Source organism: Callithrix jacchus, chromosome 7 (genome assembly GCF_049354715.1).
Source record: "Callithrix jacchus isolate 240 chromosome 7, calJac240_pri, whole genome shotgun sequence".
Lineage (NCBI taxonomy): Eukaryota > Metazoa > Chordata > Mammalia > Primates > Cebidae > Callithrix > Callithrix jacchus.
Genome location: NC_133508.1, coordinates 74,936,144 through 74,958,233, shown reverse-complemented (window position 1 = coordinate 74,958,233; position 22,090 = coordinate 74,936,144).

Sequence of the window (22,090 nt, the reverse complement as noted above, 5' to 3'; positions counted from 1 at the left end):
CCAGTCTTGTGCCTCCTGGCCAGTCAGGAGTACAGGAGGCCCTCATGCCAACCCCACCTGGCTGCAGTGCCAGCCCCACCTCCACTGCCATCACCTGCACCTCAGAAGCACAAATGAGAGTCCAGACTCCCAGGAATGATACTGACTGCTCGTTAATCGAGAGAAGTAGACCCATCACTCCTGCCTATTTAAAGGAACAATTTGTACTGATTAAGAAAGGCATTTGTTCAAGTCTGCAAATATAATTTTAAGAACTAGGATCCACTTCTGTGCTAAAAACGCTTGTGCTCAGAGCTTCTAACTGATGATAATTACTAGTCAATTATTCTTTTGTGAAGCCCTTGGGCCCAGCAGAGCACCTTGAGGGGGTGGTGCCTGCAGGCCCAACTCTGCCGGCCAGCTCCTCCAGCATCTCACATTAGGAACTGGAAACCAAGCTGCTGGGCTCCCAGAGGGACCAGCAACGGGTCCCAAGCTGATCTGAAGCCCACATTTCTTTTTTTGCCAGATGAAATACAGGTGTGCCAGATGGGACACACTTAACTGAAAAATTACATGTCATTTATCTGAAAGTTAAATTAAACTTTTACTGGGCATTCTACATTTTAACTTACTAAATCCTTTCCCATGAGCCGGCCTCTTGTCCTTCAGTTGTGAATGACCCCTTGGGTAAGAATGCTTTTTCTCCTCTGGACTTCCCATGCTTTGGGGGCCCCAGAATCTGTGGGGATTGGAGGGGCATAAATATAGATTGATGCCTTCTACCTGCCAGGCTGGGTACTTAACATATTCTAACTCATTTTAATCTTCACCACACCCTCTGAAGTATGTAATCTTTTTTTTTTTTTTTGAGACTGAGTTTCGCTCTTGTTACCCAGGCTGGAGTGCAATGGCGCAATCTCGGCTCACCGCAACCTACACCTCCTGGGTTCAGGCAATTCTCCTGCCTCAGCCTCCTGAGTAGCTGGGATTACAGGCAGACGCCACCATGGCCAGCTAAATTTTTGTATTTTTAGTAGAGACAGGGTTTCACCATGTTGACCAAGGTGGTCTTGATCTCTTGACCTTGTGATCCACCTGCCTCGGCCTCCCAAAGTGCTGGGATTACAGGCTTGAGCCACCACACCTGGCTGAAGTATGTAATCTTAGCCCATTTCACAAATGAGGAAATTGAACACCAGAGAATTTTCCTAACTTTCTCAAATTTGCTCCCCCATAAGTGGTAGGACCAAGATTTTAATCCATGTGTATGGATTTAGGGAGGGAGTGAATGCAACTCTGTGATGTGACCTCTCCATTTCGCACATGAAATGGGAGCTGATCACAATGATACCAGCTGTACAAGATTAAAAGTGATGTTGTACTGATGTAATCACCCCAGAGCCTGGTGTATGGTTGGTACATGAGGATGGTGTTTAGGCTCTCTTTCACTTTCTATGTTTGATAGATCCAAGGCCATCTAGTGCCCATGGCAAGACAGTGAAGTCTAGAAGATTCCATTTGGCAGAAGCAGCTACTTTAGTGATGTAACTGAAGACCAAGAAATCCTTACAGCTCAGCCCTGCTTCTGGGCCCCTCAGTGATTCTGTCTCTAAATGCCAGCTTTGTTATCTATAAAATGAGGGATAATTGTGCTCAAAACCTCAGAATATAAAGTGATGGGTTAATGGTTCCAAGGAACTTTCGATATCCCAAATCTATAAGTAGTCCAAGCCTGATGTGCATGTTCTTATCCACCCCTGGGCATCTCCCAAACTGTGTGTGCCTCATGGAGGTAATGGGCAATCAGATCCTGTTCTGATGGGGAGGATGATATTCCTCAGCCTTCCATATAGGTGGTCCTAGGCACTGCCCTTCAAACCATCTTTGAAAAATTATAACAGTGAGCGAAATCTAATACAACTGACTACATCTTGCTTCTAACCTTACAAGCTAACTTGCCTTTGCTCATCCCTGCACATAGGCCAGGCTAACTATAGAAGGAATGTGGTTTGTAATTTAACTTTAAAGAAAGGATGATAATAGTTCCTTCCTCAAAATAACTACCTCTTTATTCAGGGGCCAAAATCACCTTTATAAAATTAATGAAAAGCCACAAGGTTAGAATTATGACAGGGGCCTGAATTTTGCTACTATATAGGCCTAGTTAACTAATAACTAGTTATTGTTTTCTAACTTGCTTATCTGTAATTGCTTACTACTCAGGAGTCACTGCCCAGTGGTCATAAGATTTGTAACTTCTCCAACTGCCCCTATAAATAGCATCGTGAAACCTAAGACTGGTCTCCAAAATATCTTTCAGACTTTGCATTCCAGTGAACCAACTGATGCCACCCAGACAAGTGACTCCCACCCAGAAACTGACCCAGTGCACAAATACAGTTTTGATAGTCCTACAATTCCATCCCCAGCCCAACCAATCAGTAGAACCTATTCCCTAGCCCCCTGCCCACCAAGCAATCCTTAAAAGCCCTAGTCTCCAAATTCTCAGGAGGGGAATTGGAGAAATAGCTCACATCCTCCTTGCTCAGCCACTTTGTGATTATTAAACTCTTTCTCTGCTACAACACCTGCTGTTTCAATTTATTGGCTTTTTCTGTGTGGTGGGAAAGAAAAACTTGAATGAATTCTTCTTTCCCACCACACAGAAAGAAGTGTGACACCCTCTCTCTACCTGAATCTAGCCCCTCCCATCTCTGCTATGATGTGTTGCCCAGTTGGACTTCCTTTCAGAACCTACACCAGCTCTTTCTGGGTAAGTCATGTCCCCTGTCTTGGGGATGGGTCAAGTTCTAGGTCCCAACACCCCTTGTCAGCCCATTGGCCTGGGTCATGGTAGTTGCAGGTCCCAAAAAAACACAGATGAGCAAGTAGAAAGAGTTTCAAGAATTGTTGTCCTCAAATGTCTTCCTAAGCCTTCTGTAGAAACCCATGGAATGTGTGGCTTGAGAATAGTGGTTGAAAAAAACCTCTGTGCCTTACATGCATGTCTCAGAGGGCTTCCAATTCCTACTAGTGCAGTAACCAAGTATCTGGTTGCTGAAGAAATGACAGGGAGCAGGATAAATAAAGACCAAGGGCCTCCCTGAATGGTTAGCAAGGTTAAAATACAAATAGTGTGGAACCAGGTACATAGGCAGGTTAGATGGTAGGACCTAAGTAAATAGGGTGCTTTCTCAGCACAAGTGTCTAGAGGAAGCTTAAACTCTGAGACACAGTGCCCATGACTGTATTGGTCATTGTTGTATTCCTTGTGCCATGATCAGTGTCTTGCACATGGTAGGTCCTCGGTAAGTATTAGGTTAGTGCAAAAGTAATTGTGGTTTTGCCATTGAAAGTAATGATTCATTTAGTCATGAGTGGGTAGATGGATGATTAGATGGATGACATCTGACATTCAGTTACAAGGCAACAGTTTAGCAGAAAATGTCAGGATGACATTCTTGAAGAAAGTGAAGAGCAGCAGGTATGGGACAAAGGTGAGCAGACCATTTGGGTCACCTTGTGCCAGTCTGGAGGGGAAGAATAGGTGAAGAGATTTTGGCCTAGAATCAGAGCCACAAAACAGAGACAGAGTATATCTGTATTGCCAAGCTCTCAGATAACATCTAAACACACCCTCTATCCTCTTCCATTTTACATTACAACACCAAAAACCTTGGTGCATTCTTGGCTCCTTTTTCATCTCATATCCTACATCTAATGTATCATTAAATCCTATTGGCTGGATCTTAAACATATATTCTGAATGCAGTTACTTCTCACAGTCTATACAATTTCTTTCTTGATTGAAGTTATTAGACCTCTTGTCTACATAGATAGTTTTAACAGCTTGAGCACCAAACTCCAATCTTTTTTCTCTCTTGCCCAAATTCATATCTAAAGGGCCTGGGGAGTCTGGCCCTACAAACCATAAAATCTCATCAGATTGGTTTTATTAACTCTACATAACATGGCTTACTTTCTGTCCTGAGTCTGGCATAACATCACATGACAGATAAGGAAAGAAATCAAAATATTTTGCCCCAAAATACGTTTTTTTGCTGTATTTTGAAATGACCCTGCAAAGTTATCTTTTGTGGGGGAAAATCTGCATCTGTAAAGGATCTCTACTAGCATAACTAGATCTTTCTCCTCCCAATCCTGAAGGAATTAACTGAGAGTCTAGCACCTTTCAAAATAAGAATCATTTGCCATCTATTGTCTCTAAGAATGGCCACCCGAGGGACTTTGTCTATATAATAAGAACCTTGGTGTCCACAACCCCTTTTCTTTAATAATAGAGTGTCTAAAATAATAATAATAGACACTCCTATTGATCCCAGGTTTTTAGATAATAACTGTTTCAACCAATTGCCAATAAGAAAATCTTTGAATCCACCTATGACCTGCGATCCTCCCTCTACTTTTCTGGAGCGACCCACCATATACCTTAAACATATCGATTGATGTTTTATGACTCCCTAAAGTGTATAAAACCAAGCTATGTCAGGAAGCCCCTGGCCCCCTCTGTTGGACCTGAGCCCCTCTTAGGCTCACTTTAAAAAAAAAAAAAAAAAAAAAAACAAGCTATGACCCAACCACCTTCGGTACATGTCTTTAGGACCTCCTGAGGCTGTGTCATTGGTCGTGATCCTCACATTTGGCTCAGAATAAATCTCTCCAAAGATTTTACAGAGTTTGGTCTTTTCATCCACAAGCTCCTATATCCCTGCTTCTACACTAGCTCCTGACACCGACTCCCCATACAGAACCCATCATATTCTTTTAAAAAGTCCAGTCAGATTATACCCCTTCTCTGCCCAGAATCCTCCAAAACTTCCCATTCCCATCTCACTCAGAGTCAAAAAAGTCTTTGCGGTGGCCTGTGAAGCCCCACACAACCTTGCTCCCACTCTCCTGCTGACTGATTTTCCCCTCATTCACTGCTTTCCTTCTACTCTGGTCTGCTGTAGCCTGGTCACTATTCCTCAGATACACTGGTGTGTTTCTCATCTTGGGGCTTCTGCACTTGCTCTCCCTCCTGCCTGACCATTTCTAGATGGGCCTTGACTGACTTTTAGGTCAGCTAGAGATGAGTGTTATACTTGGTGCTACTGCTTTGCCATAAGGAAATTTATGTTTTCAACTAACTTGGTCTTCTGGAGAGTAAATCAGTTATTCTGCTGGCCAGGCCTACCTAGAGCTTGCCCAGTTCCTTACCAGGAAAAAATAACCAGTAACAGTTAGTGACTCGGCCCCCTGGAGCAAGGAATTTGAGAGCAAGGTATATATAGTTGTGCAGGTTGTACACTACACAAGGGCACAAGTCAAGGTGGCCAATAGGGGCTGGAATCCAGCCAGAGTGCTGCTTGCCACACTTGCCAAGGGCACTGTGCAGGGTTGCATCCTTCCAGAGGAAGGTATTCTTCTAATTCACACAAAGGTACTGTATGAGCCACCATTAAACTTGCTCAGGAAGCTGACCTGGCTCTAGGGACTAGCTGGATGGTAAGCAGTTGACATTCAAGTGAGGAGCACCAAAGGCAGGTGCTACAGCCTTGGTTCTGATCCTGGAAACAGTGGATGGGCCTACCAATGGGAAACCAGCATCAGGCAGATGCTAGGCAGCTACCTGGGTAGTGGGAAAGCCCCTGTCTCTCTCTGCCCTTCCAACTATGTAATATGAATTCCAATTAGGCCAGGGATAGAAGCAGACTAAAACTTGCTCAGAATTTAATAAAAACTGCAGAATCTCCTGTAGAAAAGAACATATACATATTCTAAATTATGCACACAATTCTAGGGACCCATACCACTCACCTACCTACCCTCTATCTGTGGCTATTAAGTCAAATACACCTGGTAATCCAGAGTGTCTATTAGAGTCCTCCTAAAGAGGGTGTGGTGGCTCACACCTGTAATCCCAGCATTTTGGAAGGCTGAGGTGAAAGGATTGTTTGAGCCCACAAGTTTGAGACCACTTTGGGCAAAATAGGGAGATCCTGTATCTACAAAAATGAAAAAAATGTAGCTGGATGTGGTGGCACATGCTTGTGGTCCCAGAGGCTGAAGTGGAAGGATTGTTTGGGCAGGAAGTCAAGTCTGCCATGAACCATGATCACACCACTGCACTCCAGCCTTGGCAATGGAGCAAGACCCTGTCTTAAAAAAATAAAAAAGTCCTCCTAGCTCAGATGCAAAACCTAAGCAGCACCTAAACACTCCAAGGAACCACCTGCTCAGTGGCAGCTGTGCTGAGTTGGGGCTGCTGGGCATGATGGAGATTTTTGAAAACCACCTAGGAGGGCACTCCCCAGAGCAGGACCCTCCTTGACCTGAATGACCAGGGATTTCAGGAGGAACTTCCTCTTCCCCTCTCTTCCTCCCAAACCCAGAACCCCTGTTCAGTTTCTTTTCCTTCTTGAGGGAACAGGCAGAGCCCTGGCCGCCGCCTCCACAGCACAGACAGCCCCATCACCAAGGGCCCAGACAATTAATTACCCACCATCATGGCGCCGTTTTGCCTTCAATTTTCCTGACTACCACGCAAGTAACTCAATCTGTGAGACTTCACTGGGCCATTTAAGGGAGCATCATAACTCTTTCTGTTCCCCAGAAATTGTAACCCGGACTCGGTTTTGTAATGCTAATTGCCTTATCTTCATAAATTCTACAGTCTTACATAATTTACCCGCATTGTAGCAGGATTTCCCAAGAATAAAAAAGCAGGTGCCGTCAATGGTAATTTGAATAAGAAAAGACATGTTAAGTGGTTCTTCTCTCACTAGTAATAGAAATTAATTAGCTTTGAGCGGCTTCGGAGGTTTTTGCATTTTTTGCTGTAACCTGTTATGTTTTCTAATTGTATGGAAAGAAGGTTTGATTTGATCACATTATTTGGTGACGGAGAGGCCTCTGTTTGGAGTCAAAGGTACAGAAACGGTGGCAGCCTCAAGTGTGGGAAGCCACCAGAGGCGTGCAGAGAGCGAGGGCTTTGCAGTCAGATAAACATGAATTCTGAGCCAGGGTGAGCCACTTGCTAGCTCTGTGACCCCGGACAAATCACTTCTCCCTTTTAAACTTCAGCTTTCTCCTTTGTAAGGGAGAGGTTATAAACTCTAACTGGAAGGGAGGGAGCACAACACTGAGCAGTTGAGAGCATTGGCTGAGGATCTGGAAGTTTCTACCTTCAGATCTGGAGCCCACTGACGACATGCTCTCTGACTTTTCCAATTAGGATGCCTTTGATTTCAAGAAACATGAAATGCTGTTTCAACTGGCTTAAGCAATCCAAAAAGATATTATTTCCCATGAGAACACTAGGGCTAGTGCAGGCTTCAGGGACAGTACAATTAATGGATGGGTTAATATAATCAAAGATATAGGTCTACTTTCTCTCTTCACTCTGCCACTCAACACTGGCTTTATCCTAAAGTAGGCCCTCCCCTCCCCTGGCAAGAAAGGAATACAATCTTCCTGGTTCACATCTAGCAGAAGAGGGAGTATCTCCCACTAATGTGGGATACAAATTCTTCCCTGGGGTCTGACTGAGCCAATTATTTTCCCAGTCCACCCTTGGTGCAATAATTGATTCCAGGAGAAGGCCCCACATGGATTGTTAGACGAATCAGAATCTATACGCATAGAGCTGGGATGGGGTCCGCTTTCCTGTGAATCATGTAGGGGAGGAATTCTATCAGGAGGAAGAAGTAGAGGCTGGGTGCTGCGGCTCATGCTTGTAATCCCAGCACTTTGGGAGGCTGAGGTGGGTGGATCACCTGAGGTCAGGAGTTCGAGACCAGCCTGGCCAACATGGTAAAACCCTGTCTCTATTAAAAATACGAAAAATAGGCGGCTCCTGTAATCCCAGCTACTCGGGAGTCTAAGGCATAAGAATCGCTTGAACCCAGGAGGTGGAGATTGCAGTGAACTTAGATTGTGCCACTGCACTCCAGCCTGGGCAACAAAGCGAGACTCCTCAAAAAAAAAAAGGGGGAGGATGAAGTGAGGATGTGGATGAGGAATAGGCACCACTGTAGTAGGTACAGTATACAGTGCAGACATGCTGCATACTAGACATGTAGCAATAACTACCTTGGGCAAGTTACTTATTTCCATTAAGCTCTGTTTCCTCGTCTGTATAACAGGGACAATAAAAGGAGTATGAGGGTTTCATAACACAGATCTAAAGCACACTGGGCCTTCCATGTGCTCTAGTTTCTTCCTCCTGCTTTTTTTCTCTTTCCTTGAAAGAAACCCTCTATCAAGTTATTCAAAGCAACTCTCTGCATTTTGGAAGGACAAAGGAGGAGGAACTGACAGGACAAATTTCCCTGAGTATATTCTCCAAAGTAGCACCTTTTCAACCCCAAGAAAACAATAATTAAGTAAAAGTATTGCCAAAGATAGAATTGAGGGAATATCACTATGATAAAAAGAAGGATTATGAAAGCAAGACCATAAAACATGTGGAGAAGATAGTCAAAGGTTGATACTCTTTACACACTTGCACCAAACAACACCACGCTGCCTCCTGCCCCAGTTCACTCTCCTTGGATGGTTCTACCCTGGGTCCTGGCTCCAAGTCATGGCATGCCAAGTGACAAGCAGGTCCCTTTGCTAAAGGAAAGATACCACAGAGACTCAGAGACTCTTCTGCCACTGATCAGAGTCATAAAGACAGAGCTGGAAGGCAATTCTTCATTCAGCTGGTGAAGCCCCTCACTGTACAAATTTGAAAACATTGAAGTCCAGTGATGCTCAGATTCGATAAAAGTGCAAGAGTCAACTATTTTCTGTCCATAAAAAATACATTGAACAAGTAAAGGCACAGATATGTTGATGGGAAAAGATATACCGTGCTTTTTCTTATGCGAACGGTGAACATATGAACATGCCTGTAATCCCAGCACTGTGAAAGCTGTTGTGCCTTTATTAATATCAGACAAATTAGACTTCAAAATAAGAAATATTATCAGAGATAAAGAGAGTTATTTCATAACGGTTAGAGGGTTAACTCCTCAGAAAGACATGACTGTTGTAAATGTGTATGTCTATTAATGGCTCCTCAAAAGAAATGAAACCAACATTGGCTATTATAGTTGGACATTTCAACATCACCTTCTCAGCAATTAATGGAACAGCTAGGCAAAAGAATTAGTAAAGATACAGAAAATTTGAATACTGTAGACCAACTTTACTAATTTACATTTATAGAACACTATACCTCAATGCCTGCATGATATACATTCTTTTTTTTTTTGAGACGAAGTTTCGCTCTTGTTACCCAGGCTGGAGTGCAATGGCGCGATCTCGGCTCACCACAACCTCCGCCTCCTGGCTTCAGGCAATTCCCCTGCCTCAGCCCCCTGAGTAGCTGGGATTACAGGCACGCGCCACCATGCCCAGCTAATTTTTTGTATTTTTAGAAGAGATGGCGTTTCACCATGTTGACCAGGATGGTCTCGATCTCTTGACCTCGTGATCCACCTGTCTCGGCCTCCCAAAGTGCTGGGATTACAGGCTTGAGCCACAGCGCCCAGCCAGGATATACATTCTTATCAAGTGCTATGGAATGTTCATCAAGACAGGCCATATTTTGAACCTTAAATTCCAGAAAATTTCAAAAGATTGGAAACTTACAGAGTATGTCTCTGACAAAAGTGGATTTAAATTTAAAAAACCAATTAACACAAAAATATCTAGAAATACTCCACATAATTAGAAATGGAAGAATGCACATCTAAATACCCAATGTATCAAAGAAGAAATCACAAAGAAAAATGTTAAATATCGAAATGAATGATAATGAATATACACATATGAAATACCTCTGGGATATAGTCAAAGCACTGTTGGGAGGGAAATTTATGTGTGTATGTGTGTGTATGTTTAAATGTTCATGTTGGAAAAGAAGAAAGATTTTAAAATAAATTATCTAAGTTTCTGCTTTAATATGCTAGAAATTGAAGAGAAAATTAAACCAAATTGAGTAAAAGAAATGAAATTATAAAGATAAGAACAAAAATAAAAGAAAGAAAAAGAAAAGAAGAGAAAACATGAACAAAGCTGAACTTCATTTCTTGAAAAGATTGAAAAACCCCTGGCAAGACTGATGAGAGAGGAGAACACACACTATTAAGGATAAAGGAGAAATCACAGATGTTACAGATATTAAAATAAAAATAAGACACTATTTTGCCAATAAATTTGACAACACAGATGAATTTGACAAATTCCTTAAAAACACACACATGCAAACTGAACTTTCCAAAATCCACACGAGAAAAAATAGAATATTGAATTAGGCCTAGATTATATAGAATATTGGATTAGAATACTGTATTACAAATTTGAATTTGTAATAAAAAACTTTCACTGGTAAGTTCTGCTAAACACTTAAAGATAAATAACATCAATATCACACAAATTCTTTCAGAAAAATAGAGATTTTTTTTAAAAAAACTAATTTTTATAAAGCCAGCACAACTCAATACCCAAACCAGACAATGAAAAAAGAGTCATATACTAATATTTTCCTGGACATGGGTTCAAAAATCCTTAATGAAATAGTAATAAATCAAATCTGAAAATATGTAAAAAAGATACTGCATCATAACCAAGTGGGGTTTATTCCAGGAATGCAAGGTTGATTTAACATTTGAAAATCAATATAATTTACCACATTGCAAAAATAAGGGAGAAAAATCATTTGCGAAACTCAGCATATATTCAGCTCAGAGAAAATTTGCTCAGACTAATGAAGAGCAGACTGGTCCTGTTGCTGCATAAACAGCACCAACAGTAATGACAACAGCAATTACTCCAACCTACAGTGGACATCTTATTCAGTGGGTGAAATACTGAACATTTTCCACTTCATACTGAGAATAAGACAAGGATGTTTGCTCTCACCTCTTCTATGCAATGCTGCACTGGAGACTGTAGCCAGCACAATAAGGAAGAAAAAGAAACAAATATTGGAAAAGAATAAAACTGCCTTTATTCAGCAATGATATGACTATGTAGAAATAAAATTTTAAGACTGTGCAAACTAATGCATTAATTTAGCAAGATCACTAGTATGTGAGGCCAATATACATGAAGCAGTTTTATTTGTGTGTACTTGTGGCAAACAATTAGAAAATTTCATTCATAATAGCATAAAAATATAAAATATTCAGGAATAAATTTAATAAATAGGTATAAGACCTTTACATTGAAAATCAAAATATTAAAGAAACTAAAGAAGACCTAAATAAATGAAAAAGTATACCATGTTTATGGATTAGAAGTCTAAATGTTGCAATGTTTCAATATCCATTTTCCCCCAAATATCTATAGATACTATGCAATCATAATAAGTTCAATAGGTTGATTTTTAAAATGAAATTTACAAGTTGTTTCTAATATATATGTATGATATTGCAAAGGATTTATTAGAATAACCCAAATAATATCAAAATAAAGAACATAGTTGGAGGACATTACCTTATCTTAAGACTTATAAAAAGCTTGTAAAACTAGAGTAATCAAAATAGTGTAGGGTGGAGATAAGGACAGACAATTAGGTCAATGGAGCAGAACAGAGTCCAAAGGTAGACCTATACATATACAGTTATTCAAATTTTAACAAAAGCACCAAGGCAATTCAATATAATGAAAGTCTTCTCAACAAATGGTGCTAGAATAAACATGATAAAAGATGAACTTCAACTCCTACCTAACACCACGCACAAAAATTAATTTGAATGAACAATAGATCTAAATGTAATAGCTAAAATTCTAAAGCATCTAGAAGAAAACAGGAGAGAATCTTTGTAACACTGGAGTAAGCAAATAATTTTTAGCATATTAAAAAATCACGAATCATTTTATGTGTCAACTATACCTCAATAAAGTGGGGTGGGGAGCACTAATCATGAAAAAATTAACAAATTAGACTTCACTGGAATTTCAAACTTCAGCTATGCCATTACTAAAATGAAAAAATAAGCCACAGACTGGGAGAAAACATTCATAGTACATATGTCTGTGCAGATATACAAAATCCTAGAAATCAATAATAAAAAGACAAACCATCACAACAAATGGGCAAAATACAGGAACAGACACCTCACAAAAGAATATGTATGAATGAGTGTAAGCACTTAAAAAGTTTATCGATATCATCTGCCATTAGGGAAATACAAAGCCACACGTGATGCCACTTTACACTCACTCAGTGGTTAAAATTAAAAAGACATAAATTACTAAGTGTTGACAAGGATGTGGAGACACTGGAATTCCCCACATTGCTGGTGAGAGCGTAAAATGGTGAACTGTTCAGTAGTAGTTCAGTATATGCTTACCATATGATCCGATATTTCATTTCTAGGTAGTTACCCAAGAGAAATGAAAACAGGTATATTCTAAAAGACCCATACATGAATGTTCTTAGCAGTATTATTTATAACAGTCCCACACTGGAAACAACCCCAATATCCACTAATAGTAAATAAATAGTAAATCATGTTATATTCACACAATGGGATACTACCCAACAATCAACAAGATTGAACTTCTGATGGATATTACAGCTTGAATAAATCTTAAAAACATATTGAGCAAAAGAACTCTGCTGCAAAATTAGTCTCTGGTAATAGAAATCAGAACAGTGGTTTCCTATGGTGGGTAGAGATTGACTGGATAGGAAAAAGAAATTTTTAGAAGGAAAAAAATGTCTTTTTTTTTTTTTTTTTTTTTTTTTGAGACAGAGTCTTACTCTGTCACCCAGGCTAGAGTGCAGTGGTGCAATTACGGCTCACTGCTGCCTCTATCTCCCAGGCTCAGGTGATCCTCCCACCTCATCATCCCAGATAGCTGGAGCTACAGTTGTGTACTACCATGCCAGGCTAATTTTTTATGTTTTTAGTAGAGACGGGTTTTCCCCATGTTGCCCAAGCTGGTCTTAAACTCTTGGGCTCAAGCTATCTGTTCACCTCGGCCTCCCAAAGTGCTGAAATTACAGGCATGAGCCACCCTACCTGGCCAAAATGTCTTAATTGGGGTGGTGGTTACATGAGTATATACATTTGACAAACCTCATCAAATTATATAATTAGTATCTGTGCAGTTCATCATAAGTAGATTTTACCTTAAGAAAAAAAAAGATGGGGCCTGTAATCCCAGCACTTTGGGAGGCTGAGGTGGGTGGATCACGAGGTCAAGAGATGGAGACCATCCTGGTCAACATGGTGAAACCCCGTCTCTACTAAAAATACAAAACACCAGCTGGGCATGGTGGCGCGTGCCTGTAGTCCCAGCTACTCAGGAGGCTGGAAAAAAAAAAAAAAAGATGAACTATTGCAGACTGGAGAATAGATTTGAGAACATCTAGAGTGAATTCTAGAACAGTCAGGATGCTATTCCCTAGCCCAAATGAGATCATGATTGGAATACGGTGGTAGCAGTGGAATCCAAGAAAAGTGAACAATGTTAGGAGAGATTAAGGAGGTGACATAAACAAGGCTTGGTGATTGGAGAAAGAAATATATTTTGGATTACTCCCAGAGTTTTGGCCTCATTCACTGAGATGGAGCACCCAAAGCAGTACCCAGTTTGTAAGATAAGATCACAACACACAAAAGTAAACTTGCTAGGATGAAACTCTGACCATGTTCTCCTCTGCTTACTCTCCTTTAGTGGGTCTTCCTGCCTACAAAACATGGTGCAACCTTCTTAGACACACAATGCCCTATATGATCTGGACCATGCTGACTTCTACCTCAGGCCCACTGCTCTCTTTCCCGCCCTCCTTTGAATCCTTCACTACATTTATTTATTTTCAGAGGTGTCGTGCCTTTTCATGCCCCTATGCATTTGTACTAGCTGAACCCTCTGCTTGGACAGTCTCTCAACTTGAGCAATAATATATCAGTCCCCTCTTTGGGAATGTCAGACCATTCAATGTAAGCCTCTAGTATAGGAATCTTTGCTGCAATTTTTCCTTTACTCATCTGTCTTTCTCAGTAGATTGTGAATCCCTCGAAGGTAAGGGTATTTCTTACTTAACTCCGGTATTCCTTATACCTAGTGTCAAAAATGTTGAAAGAATGGATAGATGGTGAAGAGTCAAGACTTCTGTCTTTGCCTTCACTCATTCTCCACGATCTTATTAAGGTCTAAATAACTTCTCCACCGAAGAGGAGAAATGCTAAATCCTTTGGGAGGTAGCAGATCATATACGAAGTAGCATTTGATCAGATAGATGTTATGGGAGTGATTTTTACCTCATTCTCTGAGGCTCCACAAAATGAAAACAGTCACAGCTGCCCCCCCCAAGAAAGCAGGAATATCATGCGATGTGCTTGGGTGAAGAAGGAAACCCCAAAACACTTCACAACAATATCACTAATAAGGTGATCTTTGAAATCAAGTTAATGAAGTCATGCACAAAAGTCATACAAAATATGAACACTCTAGAAAATGGCCAGATGGTTGATGTGTAAATACGCTCTTCATTGAGGGGAGGGAAATGGAAGGAGGTTGTAAAGGAATGAAACTGAAAATCAGACAATGATTCTGTTTGAAAGCTGAATGAGAGAGACCAAAGGACAAACAATAGCTTGTGGACTAGTTACAGAAAGGTGAGGGAAGAACTGCACTGTGAACGAAGATTGTCTTTTTATGCAGATACAGTCTCCCAGGTAATCTCTCAGCACTGCCCTCAAAAGAATAAATGGAAAGTCTGCCTGAGCATGGTGACAACTCCCAGTCTCTTCTCTTCTGAGGTGGTTAACCTTTCCTGGTTATTTAATGAAAGTCCTAGGAATAGAGTTTTAAGACAATTACATTTATTTTGGAAGAAGTTTTCTTAGTCAGATAAGGGAACTTCCAGAGAAAGCCCCTCCCTTAGTGCTCTGAGGAAAAAAAGAGAATCAGAGAGACAGGTAAGTGGGGCAAGGTTAAAGAGAAACCTTGAGGCTACTACTTCCTTTTAGCTTGCATGTCAAAGCACCACATCTGGGGGTGTCATTTTCTGAACCCAAATGTTGTATTCATTTTTTTTTGAGATGGAGATTCACTCTTGTTGCCCAGGCTGGAGTGCAATGGCCCGATCTTGGCTCACCGCAACCTCCACCTCCCAGGTTCAAGTGATTCTCCTGCCTCAGCCTCCTGAGTAGCTGGGATTACAGGCATGTACCACCACACCCAGCCAATTTTGCATTTTTAGTAGAGGTGGGATTTCTTCATGTTGGTCAGGCTGGTCTCAAGCTCTGGACCTCAGGTGATCCACCTGAGGCCTTGGCCTCCCAAAGAGCTGGGATTACAGATGTGAGCCACTGTGCCTGGCCTGTATTCATTTTTTGTTGCTGAGTAACAAGTGGCTATAAATTTAGCAACTTAAAACACATACAGCTGGGCACAGTGGCTCACATCTGTAATCTCAGCACTTTGAGAGATGGAGGTAGGAGGATTGCTTGAGCCTAGGAGTTTAAGATCAGCCGGGATAACATAGTGAGACCCTGTCTCTACAAAAAAAAGAAAAAAAGCATATGTTTATTATCTCAGTTTCTGTAGGTCAAGAGTCCAGGCCTGGCTTAGCTGGCTTCTCTGCCTCAGGGCGTCACCTGGCTGCAACCAAGGTGTTGACTGTGCCACATTCTCATCTTGAGATTTGAGTGGGGAAGGGTCCACTCTAAGGTTCACTCAGTCTGTTGGCAGCCTTCAGTTCCTTAAAGCTGAAGGACTGGGGCTCTCAACTCCTGCAAACCACCTACAGTTCTTTGCCATGTGGGTCTCTTCACAGACAGCGCACAACACAGTGCTGGCTTTTTCCAAGCCAGCAGGAGCAAGCGAGAGCCAGACTGCTAGCAAGATGGCGTCTTTGGAAAGTAATGCAATCTCCGAAGCAGTATATCATCTTTGCCATAATATATTGGTCAGCAACAGGTCACAGGTTCCACGCACGCTTAGATATGAACACCAGAAGGCAAGGATCATAGGGATCATCTTAGGGTCTGTTTGCCAGATGCCAGACTTTCAAGCTTCTGAGTCTTTGCTCATGCTACTGCTCCCTTCCTCTGTTATGCTCTTCCCCTGCCCTCCCGCCTGTCAAGATCCTACTTACCCTTTGAGCAAAAGTTATTTCTGTGACAGCTTCAGTGGACTCACCTCTGCTTTCAGTCAAGACAGTTTTTCATGGCTGTGCTTCCAGAACACTTTGTTCATTAAGCTACACTAGCACTCAGCAGAAGATGTTGACCTCTGATGATGAGCTGCATCCAACTCTTAGCACTTTTTATGTGCCATGGACTAGACCTATGATATGCTTTGGCTGTGTCCCATCCAAGTGTCTTCCTGAGTTGTAGCTTCCATAATCTCCATGTGTCATGAGAGGGACCTCGTGGGAGGTAATTGAATCATCGGGACAGGTTTTTCCTGTGTTGTTCTTGTGGTAGTGAATAAATCTCAGGAGGTCTGATGGTTTTATTAAGAGCAGTTTCCCTGCACACACTCTTCTGCCTGCCTCCATGTAAGATGTGCCTTTGCTCCTCCTTCACTTTCTGCCATGATTGTGGGGCTTCCCCAGCCATGTGGAACTGTGAGTCAATTAAACCTCTTTCCTTTACTCATCTGTCTCTAATGAGTAAAGGAAAGAGGTTTAATTGACTTTTATACATTACCTAGTCTTCCTTTATAAATTACCTAGTCCCAGCTATGTCTTTATTAGCAGGGTGAGAACGAACAAATATGGCACTGGGGACAAAAAAATAGGAAGAGAGCAGCCCATGGCAAGTGTTCCTCCAGCCAATCCATGGACTGGCCCCATCAGAATCACATGGGCAGCACGTCATAAATAATGATTTTCTGGCCCTACTTCCTAAAGATCCTGATTCCATGAACCTGGAGTGGGGCTCAGGAATCTGTTCTTAGAAATCACCCCAGGTAACTGTGGTCCCCACTCAGGCTCAGAACCATTGCCATAAAGGAATGAACATTGCACCCGAGTTGCTCAATGCCGACCTCAGACCCATCTCTACAGAATGTCATAGACCAGACAGATAATCTCTCAGAAGACAGATGGAAAAGCTTTGGCTTCCATCTGGCTCTGCCACTTAACCTGTTTGACTTTTGAAAAGATACTGATTCTCTCTCAGCCTCAGTTCCCTCGTTGGTTGGTAAAATGGAGAAATCATGCAATCCGCCCCATAAGGTAGCTGTGAGGATAAAGTAAGACGAAGTGCTTGGACAGCACCTGGCATACAGGAAGCCATCAGAACGAGTTTTGACATACTGATGATTCCCAAGTTCAGCTGGTCTGTCCGTTTAGTCCACAATGCCATTGGAGCTAAAAACACTGGTCTTTGGACAGGGGCTCTCCTCTCCTCTCTGCAGATCCTATCCCTGGGGGGCTTACAGAAATGACTTAGCATCCTCTTCCTGCAGGCCCTCTCCACCCAGACTGGCTCCTCCTCAGCCTCAGTTGCTGTTAGCACTACAGTCGGGGACCTGGCCCTCCAGGGACCTTCCCACCCTTCACTGAGGCTGGCTTCCTCTTATGGGAAGAAAGCAGCCAGCATAGCCTTAGGACAAGCTCAGCCCCTGCCACAGCTCTCAAAGCCCAGCTCCCTGGGGGCTCAAGGCAGGGCACCATCCACTTTTTCCATGGCTGCCTCTGAGTACTTTGAATTTCATTAGGGCAATTATTTCAAATGGAATTAAAAGGGTTTAAAATTAGACCCTAAACTCTTAACAATTAGTGACGCAGCGACCTGCCATCCACAGAGCCACAATACACCTATGTTGATTGGTACGTGAGCACAATGCCACTCTTCAGATTTGCATGCACTATTACAATAAATGGCTTTTAATAAAATGAATATTCTTAATTACTGCCACATTAATAAGCTGCAAATTAGTCATCATTAAAGGCCCCACAGTGCTTCCCCACCTCTCTGAGAGTTGCCAGTGGACTTCACCAGCTGAGCTGCTTCTGCAAACTCCAAGTTTTCCTGTGGCCTCCTGGTAGGAGGTGAGTTGGGGGTTATGCCCCATAATAGCCTCAGGCCAGAGACTTGAATGCTGGGACTGTCTCTGTGATCCTTTCCACAGCACCAGCTCAAGACTTCCTGTGTTCCCTAAAGACTGGGCAGCCCATGTCAGCTCAGGTCCCTCAAATCATCTAGACCACATCATTTATTTGCCCTATTCTCCATTCACTTATTCAGCAGGCACCATGTTGGGCACAGCAGATACTCACTGAGAAGAGATCCAGCATCTGCCTGAACCTCCAGTGTCTGCTTGCAGCCCCTGCTGACAGGTCTTCCAGACAGAAGGCTGAGACTGCTGGAATCTTGCAGGCACTGGGCTCCAGCCATTCACATGCCCAAAGATGGGCAAGTTCTGGCAGAGGAGAACCTTGGGAGAGGACAATGTTGGACAAGAGCATTGGACTCGCAGGTCTAGAATTCATTCCCAAGTCATTGTGAGAGCTTGAGCAGGTCACCTGTCCCCCCGGGCCTCAGTTCCCCCATCTGTATGGTAGAGGCATTGTGTGGGCCTACAGCCAGCACACTTTTTCTGAAAGGCCAGATAACTATTTTAGGCTTTGTTAGTCAAACGGTCTCTGTCAAAACTGTACAACTTGGCAAAACAGGCAGGAACCAGATTTGGCCCATGGGACTGTAGTTAGCTAATCCCTGGGTTAGGGGAATCATAAAAGCCCTGGCAACTCTGGTGTTCTATGAATCTATAAAAGAGCTATTCTTCCACAGGAGGTGTAGGGAAGACTTCGGAGGCAAACTTTCACAAGGCACATTTAGACTGAATTACAGGGGACATGCTTTTCTTTCCCATTCTATATCACACCCACCAACAAGTGTGTGTGCATGCATGTGCACACGCACAACAGCAGGCTAAATGATGACCTCCAAATATATCAGCCTCATCCTGGAACCTGTGAATGCCACCTCTATGATAAACCTGTGTGTTTTTGCAGATGTGATTAAGTGAAGGATTTTGAGATGAAGCAATTATGATGGATTATCCAGATGGGCTCTAAATGCTATCGCAAATGTCCCTTTGGGAAAGAGGCAGAGGAAAAGTAGACACAGAAGAAGGGAAGGTGACATGCAGATAGAGTCAGAGATGTGATAAGGCCACAGCTCAAGGAAGGCAGCCAGCCACCAGCGCCTGGAAGAGAACAGGAGTAGACTCTACCCCGGAACCTCAGAAGGAAGCATGATCCTGCCCACACCTTGACTTCAGCCCAGTGAAACTGATTTCAGACTTCTTGCTTACAGAACTGTGAGAGCATACACTTTCATTGTTACAAGCCAAGTTTGTGGTAGTTCGTTACAGCAGCCATAGCCAACTAACAATACACACACTTTTTCTCCTGTAGGAACCACTGGCATTCCTCACGCTTCTCTGTTAGCTATATTTGGTCTAAAAGGAAAAATAATAACGATCATCCTTTATATGAATTATTGCACTGTGATTTATATTGATGAAACACTTCCATACACATACGGTAGCTCTGTGAGGAAGATGTTAGAATCTTTATTCCATAGGGGAAAACCTAGACTCAGAAATTTAAAGTGTTTCACCCAAGGTCACTCTATTAGTAGGTGTCAGAGCCAGAACATGAACCCAGATCTTTTGATTCCCAATCTACGCTGCAGACCACGTTGAAGGCTGAGCTAAACACACTGGCTGCAGGGGAACAAGAATTACGGGAGGGTTGAAGTCAAACTGCAGTTTGGGAAAAGAGTCCCCTTAGAATGGGATGATCTTGTTTGGGTGCCTGGTTCAGGCTCTGATGAGGATTTGGGATGTCTCCCATTTCTGGGTGGGTGGCAGACCCTACCTGAGAGGGCCTCTTCGCTGAGAACCTGCACTGAAGGTTAGACCTACCCAGCAGTTGGGCCTTCTGTGAACCCTGAACGTGGCTCTTTAATTTAGGTCTTTTCAAGCCATTTGTGAAAACCCCAAGCAGCTCTACGGTGAAGGCCAGAGAAGGGCAGTCTGCAACTAGCTAGTCTAGAATTCTTTCCATCACGCCACAGCTGAAGAAACCAGACAGCAGATGTGTTGATGCCTTGTACGTGGCAGTGTCAGGAGGAGCAAACCCAGACAGGAACTCACTTTATTAAAAGGCAACATCCTGCAAGGGAGGTTAGTTGTCTGGTTTGTAACCAAAATCATGACCGCTATGGCAAGGACTCCAGCAGTCCAGATCTTTATTTATTGCAAAACCCAAATGAGTATTTTAATTCAGGATTCTCTGAAGACCACAAATGTATTGATCGAGAGCGATCGAACAACCCACACCAAGAAAGGATAATATATACAATTTATTATACATTTAATTCAAGCACATTTGTTTCCAACAATCACAAATGATATATAGTATGGTATTCTAAAGTTGGAAGACTTACTCTAGCTGATTTTAAGACTTATTGTAAAGCTAATGGTGGTATTCAGACAATGTGGTATTCATGTAAGGATATACAAATAAGTCAATGGAACAGAACAGAGTCAAGAAATAGACCTATACATCCATGTTCAGTTGATATTTGAGGAATGTGCAGAATGATTCAGTGGAGAAAAGGATAGCCTTTTCAAAAAATGGTGATGGAACAACTGGGTATCCTTACAGGAAAAATAGAAACCTTGACACCTACCTCACTCCATATGGAAAAGTTAACTTGAATGGGCCACAGACCTAAACATATAACCTAAAACTATAAACTACAAAACAAAACACAAAAGTACAAAGGACTTGGATCCAGAATATTTAAAGAGCTCTTACAACCTAAGACAAACAAACCAATTTAAAAATGGGCGAAATGTTTGATCAGACATTTCACAAAAGAAAATATACAAATGGCCAATAAGACCATAAAAAGATGTTCAACATCATTAGTCACCAAGGAAACGCAAATTAAAACCTCAATGAGGTAATGCTTATACCCACTACAATGACTTACATTTTTTAAAATTGACAATACCAAATGTTAGTACATTGAGCAATTGGAACTCTCACATGATTTCTAGTGGAGGGTACAATACCGTACACCCACTTTAGAAAATAGTTGTGCAGGCCTGGTGCGGTGGCTCATGCCTGTAATCCAAGCACTTTGGGAGGCCAAGGCAGGTAGATGATGAGGTCAGGAATTTGAGACCAGCCTGGCCAAGATGGTGAAACCCCATCTCTACTAAAAATACAAAAATTAGCCAGGTATGGTGGTGAGTGCCTGTAATCCCAGCTACTCAGGAGGCTGAGGCAGGAGAATTGCTTGAACACAGGAGGCGGAGGTTGCAGTGAGCTGAGATTGCACAACTGCTTTCTAGCCTGGGTGACAGAGCAAGACTCTATCTCAATAAAAAAAAGAAAAAGAAAATAGTTGTGCAGTATTTAAAAATAAATTTAAACATACGCTTTAAAAAAATTTTAGTGACAGGGTCTTGCTCTGTTGCCCAGGCTAGAATGCAATGGCTTGATCATAGCTCACTGCAGCCTCAAATTCCTGGGCTCAAGCAATCCTCCTTGCATCAGCCTCCCAAATAGCTGGGATTACAGGCATGTACCACCATGCATAAAAAAACATACAATTATTGTATGACCTAGCAAGGCCTAGGTATTTACCCAAGAAAACCACATGGCCACAAAAAGGCTTGTACACAAATGCTTATAGCAGCTTTGTTCAAAATAGCTTAAAACTGGAAGCCACTCAAATGTTCATCAACCAGTGAATGGATGAATTGTGATATACTCATGCAGTGGAACACCATTCAGCAGTGAGCAAAGAACTACCAATACATGCTACAATACAGATGAGTCAGACACAAGAGAAAACATATGGTATAAATCCACCTGCATAGTTTTAGAACAGACTAAATTAATCTATAATGATGGAAATCACATCAGCGGTTCCCTGGAGAGGGAAATCTGAGGGAAGGATTGACTGAGAAGGAGCACAGGACACTTTGTGGAGAGATGGAAATGCTCTTCTATGTTGATTGGTGTGGTAGTTACAAAGGTGTATACATCCATCAAAACTCAGATTGGTTCATTTTATTGAACGTCATTTATTACCTCAATGAAATGAAATTTATTTTT